Source organism: Carassius carassius, chromosome 22, assembly GCF_963082965.1.
Source record: "Carassius carassius chromosome 22, fCarCar2.1, whole genome shotgun sequence".
NCBI classification, from domain to species: domain Eukaryota; kingdom Metazoa; phylum Chordata; class Actinopteri; order Cypriniformes; family Cyprinidae; genus Carassius; species Carassius carassius.
This window is the reverse complement of record NC_081776.1, coordinates 19,878,930-19,901,755: the sequence shown is the minus strand read 5'-3', so window position 1 is coordinate 19,901,755 and position 22,826 is coordinate 19,878,930. Positions and strand designations below refer to the sequence as shown.

General features: G+C 37.4%; 1 protein-coding gene across 2 annotated transcripts in view; it reads left to right on the top strand.

The window, feature by feature from the left end:
* The window catches only part of LOC132099091 (TBC1 domain family member 22A-like), a 166,780-nt gene that overhangs the window by 8,541 nt on the left and 135,413 nt on the right, over positions 1-22,826 (top strand). The gene's annotated exons all lie outside the window — the stretch shown is intronic.

Below are 22,826 nucleotides of genomic sequence, written 5' to 3'. Positions count from 1 at the left end.
TTTGAGCCAATGATTCATTGATCCTTTCATAAAGACACTCACTTGCTTTGTTTCTAAATGATTTAGCTGTCTTGAATGAATGATTCAATGAACCACTCATTAAGACAGGAATTCCTGGCACCTACTGGCAGTTTTAGTGCCGTATTTATACCAGTGAAGGTACCAGCAAATAAACACAGCAACAAATCCCGAGAAAATGCTTGAAAATCACTATAAAAGTTTTTTTCATTTTGTTTCTTCCCAGTATCACACAACCTTGCATAATAAGACCCCTTTATTTATAAATAAATATATACACTCACCTAAATGATTATTAGGAACACCATACTAATACTGTGTTTGACCCCCTTTCGCCTTCAGAACTGCCTTAATTCTAGGTGCCATTGATTCAACAAGGTGCTGAAAGCATTCTTTAGAAATGTTGGCCCATATTGATAGGATAGCATCTTAGAGTTGATGGAGATTTGTGGGATGCGCATCCAGGGCACAAAGCTCCAGTTCCACCGCATCCCAAAGATGCTCTGTTGGGTTGAGATCTGGTGGCTGTGGGGGCCATTTTAGTACAGTGAACTCATTGTCATGTTCAAGTAACCAATTCGAAATGATTCGAGCTTTCATTATCCTGCTGGAAGTAGCCATCAGAGGATGGGTACATGGTGGTCATAAAGGGATGGACATGGTCAGAAACAATGCTCAGGTAGGCCGTGGTATTTAAACGATGCCCAATTGGCACTAAGGGGCCTAAAGTGTGGCAAGAAAACCCCCCCCACACCATTACACCACCACCACCAGCCTGCACAGTGGTAACAAGGCATGATGGATCCATGTTCTCATTCTGTTTACGCCAAATTCTGACTCTACCATCTGAATGTCTCAACAGAAATTGAGACTCATCAGACCAGGCAACATTTTTCCAGTCTTCAACTGTCCAATTTTGGTGAGCTCGTGCAAATTGTAGCCTCTTTTTCCTATTTGGAGATGAGTGGTACCCGGTGGGGTCCTCTGCTGTTGCAGTCCATCCACCTCAAGGTTGTGCGTGTTGTGGCTTCACAAATGCTTTGCTGCATACCTCGGTTGTAACGAGTGGTTATTTCAGTCAAAGTTGCTCTTCTATCAGCTTGAATCAGTCGGCCCATTCTCCTCTGACTTTTCGCCCACAGGACTGCCGCATACTGGATGTTTTTCCCTTTTCACACCATTCTTTGTAAACCCTAGAAATGGTTGTGCGTGAAAATCCCAGTAACTGAGCAGATTGTGAAGTACTCAGACCGGCTCGTCTGGCAACAACAACCATGCCACGCTCAAAATTGCTTTAAAATCACCTTTCTTTCCCATTCTGACATTCAGTTTGGAGTTCAGGAGATTGTCTTGACCAGGACCACACACCTAAATGCATTGAATATATATATGTATGTATGTATGTATGTATATATATATACACACACACACACACACACACACACATTTACATATATACATGAGGTTCGGTAAATAATTCCAGGATTTAAGGTACATTATTAATTACCAGGAAGATATTTTATGTATGCAATGAAGTATGCAATAACTATAGTTTATTCATTGTGTATAGCTCTCATTTCATTACTCAGAAATATCTCTGGGATTTAAGCAGGGCAGGTCCATGAAGTCAGGACAGTGTAGATGCTGACATGTCTCTGGATGTTAGAATGTCAGTTCTGTTTTCATTTGACTGAATGGCTCTGAGGACGTCCCTGAACCAATTTGGCTGCTGTTGCCATTATTAGATATCTGAAATTATGAGTCAAATGTGGTGGCAGAATGAAAAATGAATGAAATCTATAATTAAGCTGGGATCTCCAAAATGATAATGAATTCCCATCCAACTACAGCACTATTGACTGCCATCTCTTGGTAGAGATTCATAACGCAAAGATCCTATGAAATTGCCTTGAGCGCCATTTTTGTTTTCTTTGTTCCTGCTAAAAGAAGTAGTTTAGGTGGAACATTTTTAAATTATGCTTATATTACAGTGTAGGAATACTGTAACACTCACAACTCCAAGCTTCCTCGTTAGTCCAACCTGAATCTTAATTGAAACTTAACTGCAAAAATGGCTCTTTGAAAATTAGAATGTTTAAACAAACAACATCAGCCATTAACATAAGACATTTTCATGTCAACAGTATGTAAACAGTATATCAGGAAGTATGTAGGAAAGGAAGTAGATGCATACGTAAGTACATAAAGAAGGAAGTGTGTGCGTAAGGAAGGAACTACATACATATGTAAGGAAGGAAGTATCTGCATACATGCATACTTAGGAGTATGTGTGTACACATATATGGAAGGAAGTACGCATATATGGTAGGAAAGATGTGAGTTGAAATGAAGGGATGTGCATGTGTGCGTATGAACAGTATATATGCAACTAAGGAAGTGCATGCATTTGTATGCAAGGAAGGAACGTAGTACATGCGTAAATATGTAAAGAAGGAAGTAAAAAGGGACATACGTAAGGAAGTACATGTGTGTGTACGTATGTAAGGAAGAAATAAATGCGTAAAGAAGTACATCCGTCCATCTCATATGTACATAAGGAAGAAAAAAAGGATGTACGTAAGTAGGTATGTTAGTATGTAAGGAAGGAAGTAAATGAGCACATGCATACTTACGTAAGTTAATACCTGAGTCTGTATGTGAAGGAAGTATGTGTGTGTAAGTAAAGCAGGATGGAGGTACATATGTATTAGGGGTGGAACTATTCATGGAAATCAACTTATATCTGTTATTTGTGTTTTATGGCCTTGTTCAAGTGATTGAACATTTTTAGTTTTTCAACAACCACGCATAACTTTTTTTTTTTTTTTTTTCTCAAAAACACAATCATGTACATACATGCTGCTCACATATTATTATAGCCCAGTTTGTGCTGATACAGTGATATTAGATTTAGCCATTTAAATGTGTATAAGCAATGGAAAAAACTTCTCAGGCCCAAAAATACCCTTAGACCTGGTTACCTTAGAGGGTTAAACTAAACTCATGTAAGCTTTGCCAGTTTAACAATTAAGAGCCCGAGGACATGATCTTGTGCACGCTGTGAGAAGATTTGTGCTTGTGCTCATCCGAAGGTCGCAAACCCACTCCTCAGAATGCACACAAATATAAGCTCTCTCTGAAGTATTGTGTTTAGATCAAGCGACAACCTTCCGGTCTCTCTCATGAAACCAACACGGTAGTGATTAAAACTGCTTTGGCCACTAGAGGCTCCAAAAGGTAGTTAGTCCCATAGACTAACCATGTTAAAATGCCTTTTACAGCAGAATTATTATTATTATTATTTTTTACAGCCTGGTACAAAAAGTGGTTTTGGTCGATATGGCTAATTTGGCCCTTCATGATAACTGTGAGGGGGGGTGAATTTTTTTTCAACTCATCCATTGAAATTTTATTAAGCCTTAAAGGTCTGCAAAATGTAGGGCATGGCAACTTGAGTGACAGGTGGATTGTCACTGCTGTCACCACTTTGAGCTAGGTGGGCGTGGTTTCAACAACCAGCTCCCGCCTCTTTACCATTTTCATTAAGAAAATCATGAACTGCTCTTGGTTGAATAGCTTTTGTAACTTTAATAAAGATTAATCTTTAATTTATACATTCTGCTTCTGTGTGCTGGCATCATCCACAAGTTAAGAGATTTTAAACAAACACTCTTAATACACTTGCAGTTAACCAAATGAAACCATAAACATTTTAATGCTATTAAAGTGTGCACATCGAGAGAAATAAACAGCAGATGTTCATGTTAACAACTTCTTTAACTTGAGCAAACACTGCTAATACACATATACAGTCGTGGCCAAAAGTTTTGAGAATTACATAAATATTGGAAATTGGAAAAGTTGCTGCTTAAGTTTTTATAATAGCAATTTGCATATACTCCAGAATGTTATGAAGAGTTATCAGATGAATTGCATAGTCCTTCTTCGCCATGAAAATTAACTTAATCCCAAAAAAACCTTTCCACTGCATTTCATTGCTGTCATTAAAGGACCTGCTGAGATCATTTCAGTAATCGTCTTGTTATCTCAGGTGAGAATGTTGACGAGCACAAGGCTGGAGATCATTATGTCAGGCTGATTGGGTTAGAATGGCAGACTTGACATGTTAAAAGGAGGGTGATGCTTGAAATCATTGTTCTTCCATTGTTAACCATGGTGACCTGCAAAGAAACGCGTGCAGCCATCATTGCGTTTCATAAAAATGGCTTCACAGGCAAGGATATTGTGGCTACTAAGATTGCACCTAAATCAACAATTTATAGGATCATCAAGAACTTCAAGGAAAGAGGTTCAATTATTCTAAAGAAGGCTTCAGAGCGTCCAAGAAAGTCCAGCAAGCGCCAGGATCGTCTCCTAAAGAGGATTCAGCTGCGGGATCGGAGTGCCACCAGTGCAGAGCTTGCTCAGGAATGGCAGCAGGCAGGTGTGAGCGCATCTGCACGCACAGTGAGGCCAAGACTTTTGGAAGATGGCCTGGTGTCAAGAAGGGCAGCAAAGAAGCCACTTCTCTCCAAAAAAAACATCAGGGACAGATTGATCTTCTACAGAAAGTATAGTGAATGGACTGCTGAGGACTGGGGCAAAGTCATATTCTCAGATGAAGCCCCTTTCCGATTGTTTGGGGCATCTGGAAAAAGGCTTGTCCGGAGAAGAAAAGGTGAGCGCTACCATCAGTCCTGTGTCATGCCAACAGTAAAGCATCCTGACACCATTCATGTGTGGGGTTGCTTCTCATCCAAGGGAGTGGGCTCACTCACAATTCTGCCCAAAAACACAGCCATGAATAAAGAATGGTACCAAAACACCCTCCAACAGCAACTTCTTCCAACAATCCAACAACGGTTTGGTGAAGAACAATGCATTTTCCAGCACGAAGGAGCACCGTGCCATAAGGCAAAAGTGATAACTAAGTGGCTCAGGGACCAGAATGTTGAAATTTTGGGTCCATGGCCTGGAAACTCCCCAGATCTTAATCCCATTGAGAACTTGTGGTCAATCCTCAAGAGGCGGGTGGACAAACAAAAACCCACTAATTCTGACAAACTCCAAGAAGTGATTATGAAAGAATGGTTTGCTATCAGTCAGGATTTGGCCCAGAAGTTGATTGAGAGCATACCCAGTCGAATTGCAGAGGTCCTGAAAAAGAAGGGCCAACACTGCAAATACTGACTCTTTGCATAAATGTCATGTAATTGTCGATAAAAGCCTTTGAAACGTATGAAGTGCTTGTAAATATGTTTCAGTACATCACAGAAACAACTGAAACAAAGATCTAAAAGCAGTTTAGCAGCAAACTTTTTGAAAACTAATATTTATGTAATTCTCAAAACTTTTGGCCACGACTGTACATTTGTTAAGAAAGTAAATAAAATGAAAACATGCATGTTTTAATGCTAGTGAATAAAAAGAAACGATCCACTCGCAGGCCTCTGCTCATCATGACAGTACCTGGATCATTGAGCTGTGTCTCGGGCCGATGATGTCAAATCCAGGGAGGCATGTTGTACACGCCCCCATCCATTGACTCCACCCCCACGTCAAAACAGTACCACAAAGCGAGATGTGCAGAAAAGTGAAGCGCAAAGGTAAAACGGCATCGCAAGCTCAAACTAGATTGACACGCAAAATAAAAGCAGCTTTGCAAATAAATGAATAGATATGGCCATGGAAAATATGTATTGCAATATCATTGCTTTCACGCCGTTTCATTTATGTTTGCAATTCTTTATTTTTGTTTGCAAAAAGCTAAATTATTTTCCTCAGTGCTTTAATTTCCGTTTGCAAAACTTAATTTTTTTGCATATATATATATATATATATATATATATATATATATATATATATATATATATATATATATATATATATATATATATATATATACGGCATTATTTTGACTCCATACATGTTCTTCTGTCTAAAAATAAATTTCAGGTATTGTACACTGTTAAAAATGTATTGTAATTTTACAGGAAATTCCTGGCAACTAATTGCCGTGAATTTACAGCAAGTAATATACAGGTAATATACTTTTTTTTAATACAATATAGTCAGGGCTCCAAACAAAAAAATCGAGTAAGGAGCCGTTGGCTCCTATAAGAAAAAAACTTAGGTGCCAAATGATTTTTTTAGGTGCCACAGAATAAACATGTTTTATGCGTTTTAATTAAAAAAATTTATTTTACATTTTAACTTTTTTATCCTTTTTTATCTTATCATACTGACGTGTTTATGTCTCATCTTTTTTTGACTTTATCAGCATTTTAATCCATCTTGTAGATGACCTGGGAATAAGCTTTTGTCTTTTCCAACTTGAAACATACAGTCATGCGTTGTTTATTACACAAAATCTGTACCAATATCATGGACCATAAGCATCACTTGGCCCCTGAGTATAGTTTGGGGTCCTCCTCAATGCATCCTGTAAATGTTGTCATACTCTCTTAATAATAAAGGTGCTTCATGATACCATAGAAGAACCTTTTTTCCTGTCTAAATGGTTTCATAAAGAACCTTTAACATTTGAAGACAATAACAGATTATGAAAAGGTCAGAAAGAGATTGTTCTTCAAAGAGCCTTTGACTGAATGGTTCTTTGTGGAACCAAAATTGTTCTGTGAAGAACCTTTTAAGCTCCTTTATTTTAAGAGTGCATGTCTTTCACACTTTCAGTCTGTTTTTCTTAATTAGTAAAATAAAATTTTATAGGAGGAGTTGAATCATGTAGACAACAGGTTAAGTAAAAATATTAAAATTCAATAGCTCATAAATATAGCAAAATGCTCCTCTTTATAGTTATTTTTCTAGCTGACTGATGAGCTTATGGACACCGAAAGGTTACTGAGGTTAATATTACATTGCAATGTTTACAAGCTTTACACGTTTTCCGCAGCTTGAAAGTGTTGTACCGTAGAATCTCTTATAAAATAGCCTACCTTTTGATGTTAATTCATGTTCATTATGTACTCTAGTAGTAAAGAGCAAGGTATGATAGGTTCACGTGCTGCTTGAACTGAGGCACTACTCGCGATCGCGCCTGCCGCATTAGGGACGTTCACATGTCCCGTCTTTTGCGCGCTCAAGTTCGTTATTTCAAATGTAGGCACGCAGTATGCGTGCGTGCTCATAATGGAAGCGACGCGCTCGTTTTTTCCAGGCGCGCCCGCACCGCATCGAGTTAAAAACCACAACTTTTCAGAATCCCGCAAGCGCACCGCAGGTCATGTGACAAGAACCAACCAATCAGCTTCATCCTTTCCAGTACCAACATTGAAAGCTCAGCCAAGATGAAGGAACAGCTGATCTTAGCTGTATATGGATAGCCATTTTTAAATAAATTTAGTAACAGAGCTACTGCAAGCGATTTTTAGTGCTGCAAATCCATTTATCCTTTGCTGAAATTTAAGCGTCTTCATGGAGAGAACAGGTCATGGTTGCTTACCAACGGCAGACGCCTCAGGAGCGCAAGAGCCCGAAGGCTTTTGGAAAAAAATCAGAAAGCGGCGCGCCTAGCGTATTCCACGCGTTTTTGGAATGGAACGGCCCCTTAAAGAGCACCAAAACTGTATTTATTGTTTGAATTTTGTTATGAATTTGGAATAATTTTAAAGCTGATACTTTGTAAATTAAAAAGTAACAAAGCACAAAGCTTTTTGCGATTACTGGACGGCAAGTGCACTTCAAATAATGAAGTTCATGCATTAACAGAACACAGCATGGACTAAGATCTTGTTAAGAAGAAGCCTTATGATTATAAACGAGAACTGTTAACGATATTGCCAATATCCACACAGATAACAGCTTTACCTGTTGTAGTTTGTTCAAATAATGAATGAAATAGATGCTGTTTTTCTACACTTTCTCTTCAAGTCTCCATCATTTCTCTCTCTCGTGCGTTTATCAGGTGTGTGTCAGCGCTGCTGCGCGGCAGATGACTGTTTAAAACTCTTTTTCCCACTAAAACTTCGATGCACATTCTCTCAATGCGCGAACATAACAAAAGATATGAATGCAAAACAATCAGGAAAAAAGGCATTACATGCAATTTTTTAAGAGATAGCATGTAAACACATAGGCCTAGTCGCCAGTGGCGACCTCAGCAAAAACTTCACTAGCATTTTAATATTTATGGTCGCAAATGCGACTGTTTTAGTCGCAGTTTGAAACCCTGATAGTACTGTATTTATACAGCAGTGCTACTGTGATTATAGTAGCATTATTACAGTAAAATGCTGTAATTTGTTTTAATTTACTGTATATTTACTGCAACTCAGTTGCCAGGAATATCCTGTAATTTTACAGGAGACAATTACAATTGAATATTGTAATTCAAAATATATTGTATATATATATTATTTCTAAATATAATAAAATACTGCAATTTTCCATCTTCCAAAATTAAAACCAAAACAACGTTTTTTTTTTTTATTATTAACACACTATGCAACATCACATATTACAAACTTATTTTATCTTTTTTTTTCTTCATACAAACAAAATTACAGTTTCACTGAAGAATCTAGCTCACTTCCAGACGTCCAGACAGTCTATCATCAGGGGGAACATGGTAATAAATAACAAAAGGTCCCATCCAGTCTTGAACTGGGGAAGCTGTGGGGTGTGGGTGGGCATCAATACTAGCCCATCAACTCAAAGTCCAGGAGTCTTCTTAGTAGGGTGCAGACAGGTGCGTTGAGCCCATGTCTCTTCTCTTCTTTGCTGACATCTCGGAGTTGATTCCACAAAAAGCTCTGAAAACAGAGACAACAAGTTTTCATATCAGTTAATGATGAATACTGTGTAAAAAAACATAAAAAGTAAACTATTCCTACTTGCTTGTAGAAAAAAAATGACGTTGATGTATTTATTTAACATCAACACATTTAACAACATAACATTTAGAATTACATTGGCTTTTACATTGTTTTTCTTAAATATACAATGTCACTGTATGCACTGTAAATTGAATGTCGCTTTGGACAAAAGTGTCTGCAAAATGGGTCATATGACGTTTCTAAAAAGAACATTATTTTGTGTATTTGGTGTAATTAAATGTTTAAGTGGTTTAAGGTTAAAAAAAACACATTATTGTTTCTCCTCTACAGGTACTCCTCTCCTCGCCTTCTGAAACGTGTTGATTTTTACAAAGCTCATCGTTCTGAAAAGCAAAGTGTGCTCTGATTGACCAGCTATCCAATCTATCTATCGTGTGACTTAAATGTTATGCCCCTTAACATACTGTGCCCTGTCCAGCCGAAGCGACGAGACATGAACATTTAATTATAATGTTTATTTCATAATAATGTGATATAAACATGATTTCTAGTCGTGTTCTCTTTTGGAAGGCCAAACAAAGTAGTTTCCCTTTTTTAAAGAAACAGCGTTTAAGAGTCACGCTTTCAATTCAACTGAACGAACAAACACATGAGAGCGATTTCAAAAGCATAAGGAGCTGTCTGTTCTGCTCTCTTTAGCTCTCATGAATTTCACACAACGATCGGCCTGCGCAGTGCAAACAGTCAAAACCTGGATGTTTTAGGCAATATTAAAATCCTGGCGGGCACGTGTCCCATATGAACGGCACATATGACCACCCTATACAGATCTCCTTCATTCACCAAGAGCTTGTAACACTCCAAAGAGAAAGGAAAAATTTAAATCGCATCATATGACCTCTTTAACCCCAAAAATTGACTTAATTATTGAAAATTGTAATGTTAAACTGCTGTCTGTCAGACTTTTCTGTGTTTACATAAATGTCTTGCAGGGCAATACCAACTCTATGTTAGACACTTCATAGCAATAGCTTTGTCTCCATCCAGCTTTTTATTGCACATTTTAACCTTTTGAAAAAAAAAAAAATCCTGAATGGAAACGGTTTAAATTCACATAAAATATTCTAATGTGAATAAAACTTTTTATGTAATAAATGCAACATAAATGCACATTTGTTGCAACTCTATCAGCTGTTTTAAGTTGCCCCTTAAGTTTTGATCCCACAGCGTTTCATGACTACTCTCCTGTCCATTTCTAATTTACATAACAGAGCTGATGGAAATGCTCTCCACTTATAGGGTTTCTTTGCCAAATTTCTACGAATACGCTTAAAAGATGCAAAGGAATTGGATGGAAACCTGTCTTTTGACATCAATGCATAGAGTATATCATAGAGCCTAACAATACTGAATAAAAAAGAAAGTGATTCATCGGATGTTTCATATGAGAATGATCTATTTTCTTTATAAGTGAGCAAACAGTTTAAACATACCTTTAGTGCTTGTGGCCTCTTTAGGATACTGTTAGTTAAACACGTAGACAGCGAAGGTCGCTACCACTCCATTCAGAAGGCTGTTGTGGTGCCCCATCACAGTTGTCCCTTCCAAAGACATCATCCATTTGTCTGCACTTAGTGCCTCTCCTGAAATGCATACACAATATTATAACTAAAAGAGCACTAGAAAGCTGCACTTCATACATACACGCATGGGTGGCAGTATTGGCAGGATGGGCAAAAGTACCAATTTTATCAGGTTGGAGACACAGTTATGGTATGGTTTTTCCTAATTTAGACTAGGCATTTTATGGATGCAATAGGCTTATGTTGAATTACAGTCTTTCCTTTCTTCTTTGACATATATCCATGTAACAATTATTAACAGGGCTTAAAGCAAGCAAAAGATGTTCCATCTAGCAGCCGGTGTGCAGCTGATCCTGCCGTGTGTCTACAGCTGTTCCCGCGCAGTCTTTTCCTTCTGCATTGACCGTTCATGACCGTGGTACAGTTTTGCCACGTTTCCACCGACCCCCCCTCATTTCAATAAGACAAAATATGATATCAAACACCACTGCCACATTTTCATTCGTTAAACATATTAATAGCCACAGAAATGAAGTTCAGGGAAATGTGTAGGCCTACATTATATAAAACGAAATTTTATATCAAACAGTAGCCTATTGTCTCTTTTTTTTATTTTAACATATTAATAGATTAACTGAATAAAGACCAAAGATTACCTGTTAGGTTTGCCCAAAACGAATTATATTTTATGCTTAATCACTAAAGAGACATCAGAGCCAGCGGCAAATGTCAGAAGGTATTGCCGAGTTGAGAGTGCTCCCGACGGATTCATGACCACTGAGCTCCCGCTGATCGCGTGGAGTTGACCATCTCCGACATCGGCGAAACACATTTTTAAATAGGCGCAGTCTTTATAAATAAACCGCATATTTGAGTTTTAAACAACTACATTCTCGCCTGAAATAGTTAAAACACTATACCTTTCATGACACGATGACAGTAATATTTTAAAAATTATCAAAATAAATGGTGGTTGAAATTACAATGTTGTATTGCCACTCCCGAAAGTTCAGGACCTTTGAACAAGTACCTCGCGAACAGGGACTTTCTGAGGGACATTTTTTTACCCAGAACTTTATTTAGATCATGGTAACTGCGGTGGAAGCACACCGAGTACCAGCCCAAAGTCCATAGTTTCTGGGTAAAGTTCCTGTGGTGGAAATTTGGATAGAGTATGAAGACGCAATTTTAACTAACTTCACCGTATTCCACTGAAATAAACGAAACAATCAGCACTCACTCAGATCACCAGTATTAATATATATATAAAGACTTATAAAACAGATTTTATGTTACATACCTAAGACCTGTTCCTTCTTCCAAAAATGTTAAAATACTTCTGGTACCGTCCGTTGGCCGCGTAATTTCAAAATTCAAACAGCAGCGATCCCACAATGCTATGCGGTGGCTGTAAAAAAATGCTTCTACGGTGTAGTTACAATAATATTACAGGACTGTCCGTTAATTTCCCATCATGCATTTGCATTTACAACAAAAACATGAATACAGTGCGTTGTTGTAAAATTTATTGTAAAAATTACATCAATTCCTTACAGTGTAGTGTAAGCCTTTAGATCTTAATATTAACACATTAGCCTAACATGACTTTTAATGGGTCGTGTATTGAGGCATTGTACCAAAGCATCTTTTAAAATAGATAAAACGATTTGTCATATCTGACACATAATAATGAGCAAAAAGTCATTTTCTTTCTATACAAGCTCTGTTTCTGAAGCGTTTGGTGGCATCTCTCAGTTGCTGTATTAATGAGTACCTGACAGATGTGTTTTTAAGAGGGATGCCATCAGATGGTCAGCTTTTACCTCTTCTAGAGAGAGAATGACTGCTTCAATCACAGGAAGCAGTTACTCCCTGATGCCGTCTACTGTAGCCTTGGCGATAGATCATCTCTGAACCCTTCTCACTACTGTCCGACTATCTTTTCTCTCTTTGTGTCTCAGATGGGGGAGCTGTGGTGCTCTCGTGGTCTTAACACAGGCAGTTGTTATTCTGTTAGCGCTCAACCTCTATACTATAAATGCTGTCTGATTCAAATTCACTTAGTTTAGTGGCGTTTGTGTCAAGAAGAATATTGAGAATCTTAAAAATAAATAAATTCATGCATACAAATAGTGGATTTTATATTAAAGAAACATGATTTCCCTGGGGATTTCTTCTTGTATGTATCTCTTACTTTTGGCATTGTTCACAATGCTCATGTCTATCAAGCTTAAAAATGACATAACATAAACACACATACATCGTAATATTTTAACTTGTGGCTTCTCGATCAATGAAACATGCCTTTCTGACATCTGTTCTACACACAGTCACATGGATTTAGAAGAATAGAATATATTGCACTTGTGTATTAATAAAAGGGCACTGCACTTATAGTGCCTTTTTTGGGTAATTTCTAATAGTACTATTTTATACACACTCATTCTGGAGTTGAAGCATTATATATTAAGCAGCTCTAATTTGTTGAGTCATTTGAGTAAACAATTAAATAAACTACTACGCTATAGTGATGACTTATGCTAATGCTGAAATAAACCTTTAACCAATAATAAACTTATTAAATATCAGTGTCAGTGTTCTTATAAAAAAAAAAAGTTGTTTTTAGCAACAGTAGGCTAACTGTTAGCAACAGTAGGCTAATGCTAATATTTCTCATTAATGCCACTATACAGATGTTTTTACTTCAGAATAACATAAGTGTGTTTCAGGTGAACCCTACAAATATATGAGCTGTCAGCATATTGTTGTTAATTATTATTTCTGTCATTTTAAAGCTAAATAAGACAATTGCTATGAAAGACTGCATTAGCTGTAAATGTATGTGCTGGCATTAGATTAGTGTGATAGACAACGTAAGCAAGGCCACATTTACACTGCAAATCTGCATGCCTAAATCAGATATTTTGACTATATCCATTTTTAACTTCAAGCTAGAACAATTCTTTAACGTGGCTCAGTGCATTAGACAGTGATATTAGAAGACCAAACTCTGCACACATGATATTAATAAAGCATACTATGTATAGAAAAGCAGATGAATCCCGAATATAAAAAAAAAAGCGAGCGGGAGCGCTTGTCAGACTCAGGAAGCGCGGATTTCGAACGCCGTCTGGCAATTCTCCGCTCTCTACCTAAACAGACGAACTCCTTCTGCTCTCTCGGACAAATAAGGATTTCTCACACTCTTCTGCTCTTTGTTTCACTGAAACCTGGCTGAATGACGCCATACCGGACAGCGCGCTCCATCTGCTGGGCTTTCAGCTGTTTAGAGCGGATCGCCAATCAGAATCAACGGGGAAATTGCGCGCAGCGGGACATGCTTTTACATCAATGAACAGTGGTGTACAGATGTAACTGTGTTAAAGAAGATGTGCTGTCCTGATCTAGAAATGCAGTTTGTCAACTGCAAGCCGTTCTATTCGCCGCGGGAGTTTCACTCGTTCATTCTGGTGAGTGTTAACATCCCTCCACAGGCGCATGTGAGCTCAGCTTTACAAAAACTCACTGATCAGATCACAGAGACAGAACAACAACACCCAGACTCTTGGGGACTTTAATAAAGCCAATCTCTCCCGTGAACTGCCAAAATACAGACAGCATGTTACATGTCCCACCAGAGACAGTAATATACTGGATCACTGTTACACCACAATAAAGGATGCATATCACTCTGTTCCACGAGCAGCTTTGGGACGTTCTGATCACTGTCTGGTTCATCTTATACCATCCTACAAGCAGAAACTTAAATCTGCTAAACCTGTAGTAAGGACTGTGAAGAGATGGACCAGCGAAACAGAGCAGGATTTACAATCTTGTTTTGACATCACTGATTGGAGTGTTTTTGAAGCTGCTACCACCGATCTGGACGAACTCACAGAGACTGTAACATCCTATATTAGTTTCTGTGAGGATATATGCAATTCCTACCAGGACTTATTTAACATTCAACAATGATAAGCCATGGTTTACAGTAAAACTCAGACATCTTCGTCGGGCCAAAGAGGATGCCTACAGAAATGGGGACAGAGTCTTGTACAATCAGGCCAGGAACACACTGAACAAAGAGATTAGAGTGGCTAAAAAGACCTACGCTAAAAAGTTGGAAGACCAGTTTACTTCCAACGACTCAACTTCAGTTTGGAGAGGACTGAGAGCCATCACAAACTACAAGACACCATCCCCTTGCACTGAGGCTAATCAACGACTTGCTAACGACCTGAATGAGTTTTATTGTAGAATTGAAACCCCCAACACCCATTCTGACCATCTCCCTACACAACCATTAACACCTCCTGCAATCCCCCTCTCCATACCTCCTGCTCTTCAAATCTGTGAAGATGATGTGCGCCAGGTCTTCAGGAAGAACAAAAGAAGAAAAGCACCAGGCCCAGATGGCGTTACACCAGCCTGTCTGAAAATCTGTGCTGACCAGCTGGCCCCCATCTTTTCACAGATCTTCAACAGATCTCTGGAGTTGTGTGAAGTGACTGGGGAAATTCATGTCAAACAGCTGCTCCACCAACACTGGTGCCCCTCAGGGATGTGTTCTCTCCCCTCTGCTCTTCTCCCTGTATACCAACGACTGCACCTCTAAAGACCCCTCTGTCAAGCTCCTGAAGTTTGCAGACGACACTACAGTCATCGGCCTCATCCAGGACGGTGATGAGTCTGCTTACAGACAAGAGGTTGAGCAGCTGGCTGTCTGGTGCAGTCTCAACAACCTGGAGCTTAACACACTCAAAACAGTGGAGATGATCGTGGACTTCAGGAGCAACCCCCCTGCACTCCTCCCACTCACCATCATGAACAGCACTGTGACTGCAGTGGAGTCCTTCAGATTCCTGGGAACCACCATCTCTCAGGACCTGAAGTGGGACAATCACATTGACTCCATTTTGAAAAAGACCCAGCAGAGGTTGTACTTCCTTCGCCAGCTGAGGAAGTTTAACCTGCCACATGAGATGCTGAAACAGTTCTACTCAGCCGTCATTAAGTCTGTCCTGTGCACTTCAATAACTGTCTGGTTTGGTTCAGCAACAAAATCAGACATCAGAAGACTACAGAGAACTGTTCGGACTGCTGAAAGGATTATTGGTGCTCCCCTGCCCACTCTTCAAGAACTGTATACATCCAGAGTGAGGAAAAGGGCTCAGAAAATCACTCTGGATCCCTCACATCCAAGTCACCCCATCTTTCAACTTTTGCCATCTGGCCAGGCGCCTCAGGGCCGCAAATACCAGAACAGCAAGGCACAAGAACAGTTTCTTCCCCCAGGCAATCTACCTCATGAACAGTTAAATGCTCCCCACTTATGCTTATGCAAAAAAAAATGTACAATATCCATATATTTATTTGTTACCCCTCCATCCTAGTACATCCCTGCATCTTACTCAATCCTATGCCATTATCATTTATAGCACAATTGTTTATACACTTATTTATTTGCCAAATTATTATTTTTTTGTCTGTGTTGTTGTCTCTGTGTACTGGAAGCTTATGTCACTATAACAAATTCATTGTATGCACAAGCATACTTGGCAATAAAGCTCTTTCTGATTCTGATATGTATGCAGTGAGTTTAACTTATATTGAAATAACTCATAGAAACATTTTTAATGCGTTTAGTTTCATCCTTGCATCAAAATCATGAATTACAGTAGTACCGATTCTTCATGACAGTGATTATATAAACGGATCCAGGTCTAGTGGTAGAACTTGTGTCAAGCATGTTAGCGGTTCTGGGTTCTGTTCTGCCCTTATATAGTTTTTTTTTTTTTTTTTCTCATTAAAACCAAATGTGTTCATCAGTGATCGTGTACCAAGAGTAGGGGCATGTTTGTGTGCACTAATAACAGCGGTGGCAATAAGCACTTTTTCAAAATCATAACATAAATCAACACATTTCAGTGCCAGATCGCCTCTTTTTTAGGGCTGGGTATCGATTGGGTTTTTTACGATACCAGTGCCAATTCGATACTTTTAAAATAGTACTGGTGCCTGAACCGATACTTAAAAAAAAAAAAATGTATATATATATATATATATATATATATATATATATATTTAAATATTTAAAAGAAAAAGAGCCACAAAAAACTTTGGATAACATTAAAGGACATTTAAAAATATTTTAAATAAACCAATCGCTTTCACACGCTCCTTGAATGCTCTCATTTCCCAAGCTTCCCTTACTCGAAGGCTTATAAATGTATTTCATGATCTGGGTCATTGTTTAATACAAAACCACACATAATGTTTTTACTTTGACAATCAATCTTATATTTAGTCATCACTTCTGTGAATTACTGTATGCTCATTCTTTATAAAGTAGCATTTGTAATGTACAGTACTGTGCAAAAGTCTTAGGCACATTAGTATTTTCACCCCAAAAAAGGGTTTTAAGCCAGTTATTTATATCTTTTGCTGTAGTGTGTCAGTAGGAAATATCAATTTACATTTCCAAACATTAATTTTGCCATTAATTGTAATAACCTGGTGAGATTTTTGAATGCACAAGCAGTCTGACAACAGCCAGTGCTCCACATGGAGATCTGATCTCACCATCATCGAATCTGTCTGTGATTACATGAAGAAACAGGTGAAACTGAGACAATATGATATTTTGAAGACTGTTGGTAACCAGACAGTTGCTGACTTTGGTAGTATGGAGAGATGATTTTCAACAGAAGAAAGAAGTTCTTACAGGTTTTGGAACAGATATGGTGAATAAATGGTGAACTTGGGTGAACTATCCCTCTTGGCATTAATTATATTAGTAATACTATATTAATTTAAATAATTAGAAATTTTCCTGATCCACTTTTCCCCACTACACGTTTACATAAAGAAGAACTCTGTTATACTGTCAGTGGTTTCTGGTTGTTCATGTCGCCTCAAATGACCATCTCTCAAGACATTTGTGTTTGCAGCAAATTGCCATCTACAGTGGCAATTTTTTGGGGGGACTTTCAGGAACCTTAAGTTCTTCCAAAAATTTTTGTCTTCCCTTATTTTTGGAGAGATATTTACTGTAGAGACTTTTTTTGTGGCAGTAAATGACCTGAGTTCTCAAATATTTCTGTGTTGAACAGTTTATTTAGGAATGGTGGAGAAATAATTCTCAACTAGTTATTTTTCAGTACCTGACTGCTTCCCAAAAAGGTGCTAATTCTTATACAGAAGTAAGCAAAAATATCGTTAAAATTAAACATTACAATTCACTTATATTACCATAAGCTGCAGAGACCAAACAACATGCAAATTGATTAACATAAAGGCTTTTTCTATGCATGGATTTTTTTTTTTTACTGTAATAATTTTGATTTTGTTTTAGAAGGACTTATCAAGTGTTGTTGTTTTTCTTCTCATTTTAAAAGATAAGCCTTTGTCTTTCGTCATCCTAATTATATACAATTACATAGTTATATTACACTATTTGTGGTTAACATTGCTTTATTAAAACAGCCATCCAACATATTTTTAGGTCTCAACTCACCACTTTGAACCACTTTGTTAGACTATCTTACACCAAACTTTAATTATTTCTTATATATATGAATCTGAATCTCCCACAATGGCCAGAAATTGGCACCGAAGCAAAGTTTGCACTTTTTTTTTTTTTTTTTTTTTTTACAAACTTTATTTCTGTACAGAAATGTGTCACCTGGATTCGGGTGCACCTGCCTCATGACAAATTTAATATGAAATCAAATAGAAAGAAAATTTTATAATGCAATTAATGAAAAACAGCGGTGCAGTTATTCTAAGACCGCAGAGGAAGTGTCTACTGTACGTTCCCCTGACACCTGAACTACATATCATCATTCTTAGCAGCCTGCGCTAATACAGTGAATTATCTCTTTACAAGAGCTGCATTTCTAAGGCTGCAGTGTCCTTTTACTCCTGTACATGACTTACTGCTGCCATTCAAGAATCTACTTAAGTTTTACTGCCAAACTAAACTTTTACAGCTCAGAATAAAGACATTTCATGCTTATGAGCCTTCCACTCTTGTCTTTTTCTCTAAGTTGAGGTTTATAATATATATTTTTTATTTTTATTTGCATTTAATTTGGTCTGCCATGTAATAGGTGGTGAAGCTGATATGGCGACACATTTAAATACAACAAAATGTTTTTAGTACATGAAAAATACCAGTGTGGGGGCTTCCCTAAATATTTTTTATGAGGATTCAAACTAAATGTTTTTTTTTTCCCCAATCAAACAGATTGAAAGAACTTAATCATGTAGATTACAGATATACTTATTAAAATTCGGCACACCAGTAAAGTGCATCTCTATTAGAAATTAAACCGACTTCACAAATCTATCATTTATCTTGCTGCAAAGGTAAACTTACATTGCTGAAAATAGTGCTAGTAGCAACTATTTACATGTAAAGACCATATTGACCCGTTGTGTTCCATTCAATTTACTTTTTAAATTGTCTTTACTTGGTCTTAAATTTACCTTCATCAAACCTACAGAAACCCTGCCTAGGAAATAAACACAGTATATTCATAATTTAATAAAAAGTAATATAAATTGCTTTGGGTAAAAGTGTCTGCCAACTGAACAAAAGTGAAAGAGTTAAAATATCTTTATATATCAGTGCATCCTTGTAGTTGATTATTTTTGTGGTTGAATCAGGACCTGTTGTCTCACATCACTGCAGTATTTAAATATCACTCATATATTAAGTTCTGACCCCCAGATGTTACCTTGTTTCACTCCTGATGATGAGCATTGCACTGCGTTTGACTGACACCCCTCATGTCCCCTGGCAAACAGAGTGTGTAGTTCATTTCTCTCTCTCTCTCTGTCTGTCACTCTTGCATTTCCTCCTCTGTCTCTTAAATGAACTCTCAAATGAACCTTTGAAATCCAGGTGTTTTCTTTTTAGTAACCGCAGTGTTTCTTTGAGGGATTATAGAGCACATACAGCCTGTATTAGTCCATTCAGTGTTCCTGTGTTTAATTCAGTCTGTGGCTGTTTTAAGCACACAATAGAGCACTAGATGACTGATGCGCAGAGCAAACACAAAGGTGTAAAAAGCTTGGAAAGGCATTATAGTCTGTGTTCTGGAGACTTGATGTTCTTTATAAAGAACACATAATAGGCTGCTGTATAATGTATTATTCATTTTCCGCATACTGGAGAACTGAAAAAAAACAAACAAACAAAACAATTATTTCTAAACATTTATTCACAAAACATGTTGGTTTGAAATGGCAAGAGGGTGCAAATTATTATTGTTATTATTAATGGTGAAAATTTATTTTCTTGTTTGTTTATTTATTTATTGTGTTAGGGTTGTTCGATAAATGATAGCCAGCCATGTGTTAAAGTGTAATGTATTTGTGGAAATAGCATGCATTTGTGGAAATGAGATGCAGCACTCTATTGAAACACTCACTCTCTGACAGCAGGTGGCGCTTATGGGACAGCAGTGATTTTGTGTTGGTTACAGCGCAGCACTGCTTTGTTTTCTTTATATAAGCAAAATACAGAGGAAAGATGATTAGAAAATGTCATTTAAACTTTTTCTTAAGCCAGTCAGTTTGCCTCAGAAATACATTGATTTAAACCCCACTACCAAATCAATATTTATATATTTCGTGCATAGTGAACAGTAAGCTTGTTATGCCTGCTACAGTATTCTCTTCTCTTTGCGTCAATCTTCATTGTCTCTGATCTCTGTTAATGGTCGTTCACAGACTTCGTCATATTTCCACACAAATGACTTTTTGGAAAATGATTTCAATGCAGATCTGCTGAAATAAAACAAAAACCGTTTGGAGCAAAAACCGGAGGTTCTGAGTTAGTGACGTCACGTGACATTGGAGTGCAGCAAAAGAGAGTGATTGAGGGTTAATATAACCTAAATTCTATGCAAATCTAAAATATGCATTGAAGTTAAGAACATAAAGGTGAAGCTTAATTGATTATGTAACGCTGAATAGAATGTTGGACCGGTCACTGTTTTGGCTCACAGCAGGCACATACTGTGCTGCAATTTGCGAATGTTTTGCAGAGAAATGAAGACAGGTTTCACCACAACAATTATGTGCACTCACACAAATGCTCCCATATATATTTTGAGGTCACACAGATTACATTTCGGGAGCATAGTCGCAATTTTGAGGCCTGAAGTTTTTTGTTGTTTGAATATTAAGCACACAGTCGGCAGTACGAGTATTGGCCTGGTGTCGCTTTAAGAGCTGCATGGATCCAATATACTGTTACAAACATATTTTCATTCTCATCTCCTAACCACTGAAGTTTTATGTGGATTATTACATGATGCAGCATTATCATTATCTCCGGCTTTACTGACAAGATGCGCATTAAAAATTATCGTGCAGCCCTAATGTGAACAATCACCAAACGCCACATTTTGACAATTGTTTTTCGTGTATTTGAGCATTTAGGCATGCACCTAATCTAAACATTCACTTTACTTGTCTATGTTCTGTTCTGTCTCTGAGCGCATGCACAGAAATCCTCCTGAGGAACAGCACAAGTTCTCATTTCGTTCTCTTATCTAATAAACTTGAATAAATCAAGCACATCCCATTTTGTGACAGTCAGGTTGCATGATTTTACTAATTTGCATGTGGGGTTTGTTCTTTCATGTAGGAGCGAAAGTACACCACTTGTAGGAGAGGAATGGGGCACAATTACCGTTTTGTTTGATTATTTTAATTTCATGATCGTTGCGATTATGAAAATACAATAATCTGTTTTAAACTATTTTGAATTACAGTATAAACTTTGAGTCGTGTTAGTGAAACTTAAACTGCAATAACAAGAAGAAACTCATCTGTCAAAAAATCCAATTGAATCAAAATAAAAATTTAGTGTTTTGGAGAATAAATCTCTAGTGCTTCCTTGGCTTTCTTTTTTGTGGAGTTAACAAAGAAAAATCTATTGTGGAAACAGTATTGGCACAGAAATAAACAGCCCTCATAAATTACATACAGAAAATGAAACCACTGCCTTAAAGTGGTTTGGCAAGAATAATACTGTCCACAAACACACATTAATACACACGCCTGTGTACAAATGTGGGATACATGTAGTTCCAATGAAAACATGACAAGGTCATATTTCACCCCAAGATAAAATTGTTTTATTTCTTTTATTATTCGTTTTTACTGTATTTATTACTGTTACAGCAGATTAACATGTGTGTATTACAACAAATACCATGATTTAGAAACACTGTGCATTATGTAATGTAATGTAACAAGAATTCTGAAAATTAGATTTTCCAAATAAACGTGAATGAGAATAATAAAAAAAATGTATTAGGATTGTATTATTCAAGCTACATATATGACCATGCTCTCTCTCTTTTATCTTATTTTTTAATTCTTCAGACATTCCTGTATAATTCTTTATACAGGTTTTTTGAGACTCACTTAGCTGGCAGCTTTTCAGGAGCAACTGTGTAGACGGTCGCAGCCTCTTTTGAGGTCACTGTCTCCAGAGGGCTAAAGACGGCAACAATGAGCTGATGAAATAGTGAAGGTCTAATTCCTCTCTCTTCCTCTCCTCTCTGTTGTGAGATTAATGCCACGTGGAGAAAATATAACAGATAGTTTAATTATGTGCCAGGGCACAAGATTCATTGACTAATTTCTGCGGCGGACAGCGCAAATGAGGGTTCAAAGGTACGAGCCGAGGAGACACCCTTGAGTGGTTCTGTGTTTAATGAATTCAGCACTTTCCCTGTAAAGTTCCTGTGTAAAGCAGCACGCACATTAAAGCTAGCCTTCAGTGTGTCAGGACAGCCTACCATCCTCATATAGTACACCAGCATACTTGCCTGGAGAGAACACACACTCATGTCCTCTGTACTTACACTTTATCCACGCAGGTATTGAACGAGGGCCATGAAGATCTGCTGAAAAGCATTTATTAGACTGGAAATGGTTATTTTATAATGATCTATAGCTTAATGAAGACATTATGAAGATCTAGATTACTTAATGGCTGACCCCCAAAATGAGATTCAGGGAGGATTCACCCCAAAATTATTATTCTGTCATCATGTTTTTCCAAGCCTTTATGACTCCTTTTATTCCGTGAAATAAAAAAAGCGAAGTTTTGAAGAATGTTTAGGCTGTTGTTTTTTCCCTGCAGTGAATGGAATGTAGGATTGTTACATTTAGATGTAAACAAAATCAATTCTTCTGATGGATTTTATTAAACAGTTTTTGAATTGTTTTTATTTATTTGTTTATTTATTTATAATCCTGATCAAAGTTTGTTGCTCCATAGTCATAATTTAGTTTTCTTAAAATAGAATAAAAACTTAAATTACAATGACTAGATATCCACAAGCAGAACTGTATTTTTGCCTTTTTTTTTATCAGTAATTATTATTTTTGGGTGGACACATTC